The 7,443-nt window shown below is 40.7% G+C and overlaps 1 protein-coding gene across 1 annotated transcript in view; it reads left to right on the top strand.

The window, feature by feature from the left end:
• The window catches only part of LOC116085159 (PRAME family member 12-like), a gene marked incomplete at its 3' end in the record, with an annotated part of 12,235 nt that overhangs the window by 309 nt on the left and 4,483 nt on the right, over positions 1–7,443 (top strand). The gene's annotated exons all lie outside the window — the stretch shown is intronic.

Here is a 7,443-nt window from a genome sequence, read left to right as displayed (position 1 = left end):
ATATATATATATATATATATATCAATAGCTGAGTTACAGTGACCCTGACTCTATGTTTTCATCTTTCTTGGTAGAGCTGGGATTGATTCCAGGACCTTGTCCTTGCTAGGCGAGTACTCTACCTGGTGTATTTAATCTTCAGAAGAACTTCCAGACTATTTTCTAAAGTGGCTATACCACTTTACATTAAGGCTATTCATAAGATCTACTTTATCCTGACTTAGTTGATATCTAACTTAGTTGTCGTCTTGGGAAATGACTTTTTGTTGTTCAGGTAAGAAACTTCTGTTAAACATTCTTTTTGTATCATGATCTGAATCGGGCACTTTCAAAGAGTCTGTGTTTTTCAACACAGTTTTAAAATAAGAAAATCAATGTTCTTTCTTGAATGAAAAAGGTGGTTCTACTTAACCCAAGTTCCAAATGATACAGCCTCTTAAGGAGCATGCACCCCTCTCACCTTAACAGACTGAACAGGGGTAGGAGGAGCAAGACAATGGTATCGATTAATGGGAATTATTTCATCAACCTGGCTGCCATGACAAAACATCATATATTGGGCATCTTAAACAGTAGGAATTGGAGCTGAAGGGACTGCTCAGCAGTTTAAGGTACTTGCTGCTCTTCCAGAGGACCCGGATTTGATTTTCATCACCAACATGGTGGCTCATAACTATATATAACTCCAGTTTCTGGGGAGTCCTATATCCTCTTCTGACCTCTCTGAGCACCAGGCAAAGCATTCACACACATATAATAAATAAATGTAAAAAAAAAAAAAAGAAATAGGAATTACTTTTCTTTTCTTTTCTTTTTAATCTTGGAAGTCCAGTGGAAAGGTGCTGGTAAGTTTTACTCCTTGCCTTCCTTCCCAGGCCTATGTCTCTCTTTTCCCTAACACCTTACATGGAATAGACCTCTGCTTTCCAAAACTGGGCTGAGATGACATGTGTGTATCATCGTGTCTGTTTGTTTTTTTTTTAAATGTTGTGGTTTTGTTTTACCCTATATGTATTCTGGGGACTCAAACTCAGGTCTTGTGCTTGCAAGCCAAACCCTTTACTGACAGAGATCTGTCCCTCCTCTGCCTCCTGTTCTATCCTCCTCCTCCTCATTCTCTCTTCCTCTTCTGACATGAATCTCATCTGGAGAGCCCCGCCTTTATGATCTCATCACAATCACATCATCAGCCATAACTCAAAATATTATCTTAAGGGCTAGGGCTCCCTAGGAGACAGTGTTTAGTGTAGATCGTCTCCATACCAAAAAGGGAATTTTCATTGCACTTAGACCAGCATCCCTAGTCATCAAGGCCATTAGAAGTTCATGTGCTAATCTTTTTTTTTTTTTCTTCTCAAAGTTATTCACACTTTAGCACAAACTATTTTAACAGTCATGTCTTCTTTCTAACTCCTGGTATAAAGATGGTTGGCTCAAACTACGGTGTTCTAAAATTAAAAAAAAAGATGGAAAATGATTTTAGAGTCTTAGAAAGATGATGTAAAACACATGACATGCAATGCACTCATTAGGTCATTTGCTTTCGTAGCAGCTCTGTGAGATAGACACTGTTTTTTCACCTTAAGAAGGACGAGAAGAAAAAGGTGTTAAAAGTCCATCTGCTTACAAAAGGTTACTCAACAGATTATGTGTGGAGAGTTGGTATTTTAACCCAAATTTAACTGAGTGTCTTTTCTCTGGTACAGTCCACTTTTTTTATTCTTTTGAGACATGGTCTCTCGCTGGCCTGGAACTTACCAAGAAAAGAAACAGTACCACTACTCTGGGATTATGGGAGGGAATGGAGCAAGCTGGCTGCATGTCAAGACCAAACTGTCTTCCCCAGAGTAGCCTTCCATAGGACTGGTTGTCATGAGTGCTTGGCTAGCCAGCGCCTAGAGATCATCTATGCAGAGTGAGGCTGCCTTCCTAGTGCTGCTGCCTTAGCAAAAGGACTACTGTGCTTGACTAAGTTAGGACTCCAGCAACTGCTGCCGGCAGGGCCACACACTCAGACAAAACTTCCTTATTTGGAAAATTCTTTCCTATTGTATTTGGACAGGAAGACTACAATCTCTCATTAAAGAGAAACAAAATGTCTTGACCTACACCAGAAAGGGTACTGGCAATCACTAAAACAGAGAAACATTTTTAAAAAAATGTTTCTTTCTAACTACACTGCTTCAAGAGGAAGGTGGTAAAGGGAAGAGAATGTAAGAGGACATTCGTGAATCCTCATCTCCTTTAACTACTGAAGATGTTCTAAATAGCAGGAAACTGAATCTCAGTCATAACAGAGTTTAATACTTGTGCTGAAGTTATAGAAATCTAGAAGCCAGGAGTGATATATATAGAGAGAACGGGTTTGCAGTGCCAGCACTCCTGAGGCAGAGGCAGTGAGACTGGGAACTCCAAGTGTTTGTTTCCAGAAATTATATATGGGAGTTTAGCTCAGAAGTAGGAGATCAGACCCTAGCAACACAAAAAAAATTACATATGATTGCTCATTGTTTAGATTTTTCTTCCTCTCTTTCTTTCCTTCCTTTTTCTTTTCTTCCATCTTTCTTTCTTTCTTTCTTTTTTTTTTTGTTTGGTTTGGTTTTTCAGACCCACTCTGTGGAGCAGGCTGGCTTCAAACTCACAGAGATTCATTCCCCCTGCCTCCGCCTCTTGAGTGCTGGGATGAAAGGGGTGTGCCACCACTGGCTGGCTATACTTACTTTGGAAAAGAAAGCACACAGAAAGCACTTACAGAATGGACTTGTGAGGTCAACCTGCGTGTCCACGCCTAGAACTGTGCCTGGGAGCAGCACGGTCTAGTGATGTGTGTGGGACTTAAAACACATGCCCGTGACCCCTGCAACTGCAAGGTAGAAGAAGCAGAAGGCTTAGGAGCTATGGGCCAGCTGTGGAGACACAGAAAGTCTCAGTCACCCTGGGCTATACATGTCTTCCTGGAGCTACTTCTTAAAGGTCCCATTGGCATACAGTGCATAGAAAAGCCCAACACTCTCTGGGGTGCTCTTAAAATCTTACCCAAGCCTTGCTTTAGCCTTAGTTTTGCCTTCAACAGCCTGACCCTGGGAATAGTGTATTAAATCAGATAAATGACTCATGTAAACATCCTCACAAACGATGATGCCTTTTTGTTTGTTTTTGAATCAGGGTCTGTCTCCTGAAGACAGACCTATGCTGCCTTCAAGTTCTCTGTGTTCCTAAGAATAACCTTGAATTTCTGGTGTTCCTGCCTACACCTTTTGAATGCTGTGGTTATGGGTGTGCATCACCATCCCACATTTCAGGTAATGATAGGTATTGAACCCTGATCTATATGCATGCTAATAAGTACTTTATCAACTGGGCTACAAAAACACTTCAGTCTGAGTATACCTGAGTCTCAAAAGTACTTAAAAATAATCAAAACACGTGCTTCCCCTTTAAAGATCCTAATATAAATTTAGGAGGAGCCAGGCAGTGGTGGCGCACGCCTTTAATCCCAGCACTTGGGAGACAGAAGCAGGTGGATTTCTGAGTTCAAGGCCAGCCTGGTCTACAGAGTGAGTTCCAGGACAGCCAAGGATATACAGAGAAACCCTGTCTCAAAAGAAAAAAACAACAACAACAACAAAAAAACCCACCACCAACAAATTAGGAGATGGACGGGTTTTCCATGTCCTCTGCTTGCATAAAGGTCGGACTGCCTTCTCTGATCTGGAGAAGCTACATCATCTTGGCCAGAATAGTGTGAACTCAAGACGGAGTTTTGTTTTCTTCTGCATTAATCCGCAGCTAATGCCAGTGAACATTCTCCTTGTTTAATTACACTCACTAATCATCTGACACAACTTCCCCTGGGAAGAAGCTTATCCGACTCTGACTCATGCTTTACTGCATGTTGGATTTGAGGAAATGGATAATGTACGCCCCGCTGGCTTTGGAATTTTAAACAGAAACCCACATGCTGTTGAGTCTCCGGCTTACTCCCAAATATGGGGAAATGTGTGCCCCAGCCACAGTTGCAGGAGGCACGCTCAGTATGACAAAAGGCAAAACCCACAGTGTGGAGAGAGTGCCAGGCAAGGAGGGGCAGAGCCATCAACCACTTAAAGGAGAAGAAACAGCCACAAAAGAGGAGAGAGGCTGACACTCCAAATGACCATATCATTTTTCTAGAGCTCTCCAGATGATGTCATGGAAGCGATCGTACTGAAAGTGAAGCACGGTACCAGCATCAGAAACTAGAGGGACCAACCTTTAAGGCACTCATCCAGCAACGCTCATAGACACAGCCTGTTGGAACGAGAGATGCGATGATATGAACCGTGTCCTGACTCTTTGGGTCACCCTATCCCAGGTCATGGAAGAAGCCATTTATGCCCTAACATTGTCTGAGAAAGAGAGCTGTCCTGAGGTAACAGTCGCAGAACCAGAGCAGAAGGCTATTGTTCTCAGCTGCAGGGCAAAGAAGACTCATAGTCCACTTGAACCCCCACCCCCTAGTGCTGAATCCCTCTCCTGTCCATGAGCCTCTACCTCTCTCGAAAGCTCCCTTAAGAATATTTATTTTTAACGTATATGTTCATTGAAAAAGCAAACAATATAGACAGGACTGTAATAACAGCCATCTTTTGAAGTGTTTCTTTGCATATGACACTGTTCACTGTTCTAAAGTACTTGAACACATCAGCTTGTTCAAACTTTACAGTGCCCCTATGATGAAGTAGGTATGCTATCACATAATGTTATTTATAGGTGAGGAAAGCAAAGTCCATAAAAAAGGTGCAGTCGTTGCCCAGCCACATAGGGAGAACATAGCAGAGCTGAGATTTAAAGGAAACTCACATTTCATTACATTTGCTACCTGAAAGTGTACAAGACAGGCATGTGCCAATCCCATCCACAACTTCAAACTGACCACTAGCATTGTGCTTCCACTGTTAAAGCTGATTGCTTTTCTAGTAATCATTCCCTTGTGGATTTTTTGGTGTTGGCAGTGAACAACTGCATAAAATGTATTAAATACAGAAAATATAAGTTTCAATGTGAAGCTTCTGTTTTGAATGTCAATTCTCTCTCTTTTTTTACTTCATTGTTTTATTCTGTGTTGTTTGGAGACAGACATGGTCTAACGGTAATCCTGGCTATCCAGCAGCCCAATCTTGAACTCATCTGGCTCAGTGCTAGGATTAAAGGCATACCCCTCCAGCAGCTCAAATGCCAACTCTGTGTGTAGGTCCATTAAGTTGTTTTGACTTTGGGTCTGGTTAATTTTTTTGTATGTGTTGTTTTATTTATCTGCAAGTCTTTTGTATAGTAAACTTTATTTTAAAACAAACAAACTGTATCTGAGGGAACTGTACTTAGTTGAGTCCAGCTCAGCTGGTCTTCTTAAGTGTCTTGCTGAATGTGTCTTTCAAGCACACAGTAGGCACTCAATAAATCCTCTCCAGTGATATTGTCAGGGGCAAGTTCTTCTATGCTTCATAGGCTCAGCTCCCATGTCGATACTGATGAGCTGTGAATGAGTTCTTCCCCCCTTCCAGATAGTATCGAGACAAAATAACCACCTGCTTCAATGTAGTTGTGGCTTTTCCTTTCCCTGGCCATCCCAAGATGGCCACTTAAAAACCTTACTGTATTTAGAACTCTTCTGTATTTAGAATTTGGATGATGATGGTGAGAGAAGTTTTGAGGACACGAGTCATCACAATTCATAAGAATTCAGGCAGTCTGGCAAGTGAAGTTACTGCAGTAGGACTTCTACCGAGTGGCACTTCTGAAGCTCCCAGGGTGGTCTGCCATCTGAGCTAGTCTAGCTTCAGGAGGTTGGAGTATCACTGACAACTGATAAAGGGACTTTGGGAGCAGTGGTATTTCCCTGCTTGGTCATGAGACATAGTTGGAGGGGCCACACATGCTTCCTCTTCTTAAAAAAATTACTAAATAATAAATGTAATATATATTTTTGAAGAAAGGATACTAAGTTAAGTATTCTATTCTCTATCCTTATTTCTATATATTCCTTTGCATTTTCTCAACCATATAATATACATTATTCCATCTAATCCCCTCAACTTGCATATGTGGCTATTGCTAGTTTTCTTCAGTACAATTATTATTTTTTTCATTTTCTAAGTTTTTGTTGAAGCATAATATATGACCAGGAAATTGTTCTAATTAAGAGTGTATAGAAATATAGAATTTTGAGAGCAAGCTCGTCATATTGGCATATGCTTTTAATCCAGTAATTCTCAACCTGCAGATAGAGGCCCCATTGGAGGTCAAACAACCCTTTCACAGGGGTAGCCAAAGACCATCTGCATATTAACTATTTACATTATAATTCATAACAGTGGCAAAATTATAGTTACAAAAGTAGCAGTAAACATAATTTTATGGTTAGGAGTAATTACAACATGAGGAATTGTATTAAAGGGTCAGAACATTAGGAAAGTTGAGAACCACTGTTTTAATCCCAGCACCCAGGAGGAAGACAAGTGGATCTCTATGAACTCAAGGCTAGCCTGGTCTACTGTAGAGGAATTTTGAAACATGGCTGTTCTGGCAAGGGATCACATCCAGAGATCTTCTAGGTATGTGTGATCCTGCTGGAATGGCATATACTATTAATCTCTTCGGCTGGAATATGTACACACCTTTAGTACATACCTTTAAGGTAAAGCTGGTTTGTAGAAGGAAGTAGCCATGTTTGAAAGTGAAGTCTAATTGAGGGGCAGTCAAAGTGATGAATCAGAAAAATTTGACAGAATGAGTCAGAGATAGGAAATGCTTATCTCTCATGAGAACAGGCAGGAAAGAGGCATGACTTAAGAGAGCAGTGCAGAGACAAAGAGAAAGAGAGTGAGAGACAGAGAGACAGACAGAGACAGACAGAAAGACAGAGAAAGAGAGGCAGTTTTACCAGGACAGTTTTACAGAGACAAGTTGCTGGTAGAGACAGAAAAACCCAGAGAATGAGAAGCCACAAGATTAGAACAGATTGCCAGAGTTAGAACAGTTTGCCACAGTTAGTTTGAGGCCAACAAATTTCCAATTCCTCATATTATTGGATTTCAATCAATTAGGATATGTTGGAAATAGTAATTTTCATATCAATATATTAAGGAAAAGTAATTGTCACTTCCTGTTGTTTTGTTGTAAGAGGTGGAATTAGGTTTATGTGGATTTTTTGAAAGATTACCTTCTTGTTTCTTCTAGGGTATAGTTTTGCTCCTTATGTTGATGTTTTCCATCTATTATCCTTTCTAGGTCTGGATTTGTGAAAAGATATTGTGTAAATTTTGTTTATTCATGGACTATCTTGTTTTTCTCCAGCTATGGTAATTGAGAGTTTTGCTGGATGTAGCCTGGGCTTGCATTTGTGTTCTTGTAGAGTCTGTATGACATCTGCCCAGGATCTTCTAGCTTTCATAGTCTCCGGTG

The sequence above is a fragment of the Mastomys coucha genome, unplaced genomic scaffold, assembly GCF_008632895.1.
Source record: "Mastomys coucha isolate ucsf_1 unplaced genomic scaffold, UCSF_Mcou_1 pScaffold9, whole genome shotgun sequence".
In the NCBI taxonomy this organism is placed as follows: domain Eukaryota; kingdom Metazoa; phylum Chordata; class Mammalia; order Rodentia; family Muridae; genus Mastomys; species Mastomys coucha.
Note: the sequence above shows the minus strand (reverse complement) of the source record. Positions and strands in the feature narration are given on the sequence as shown.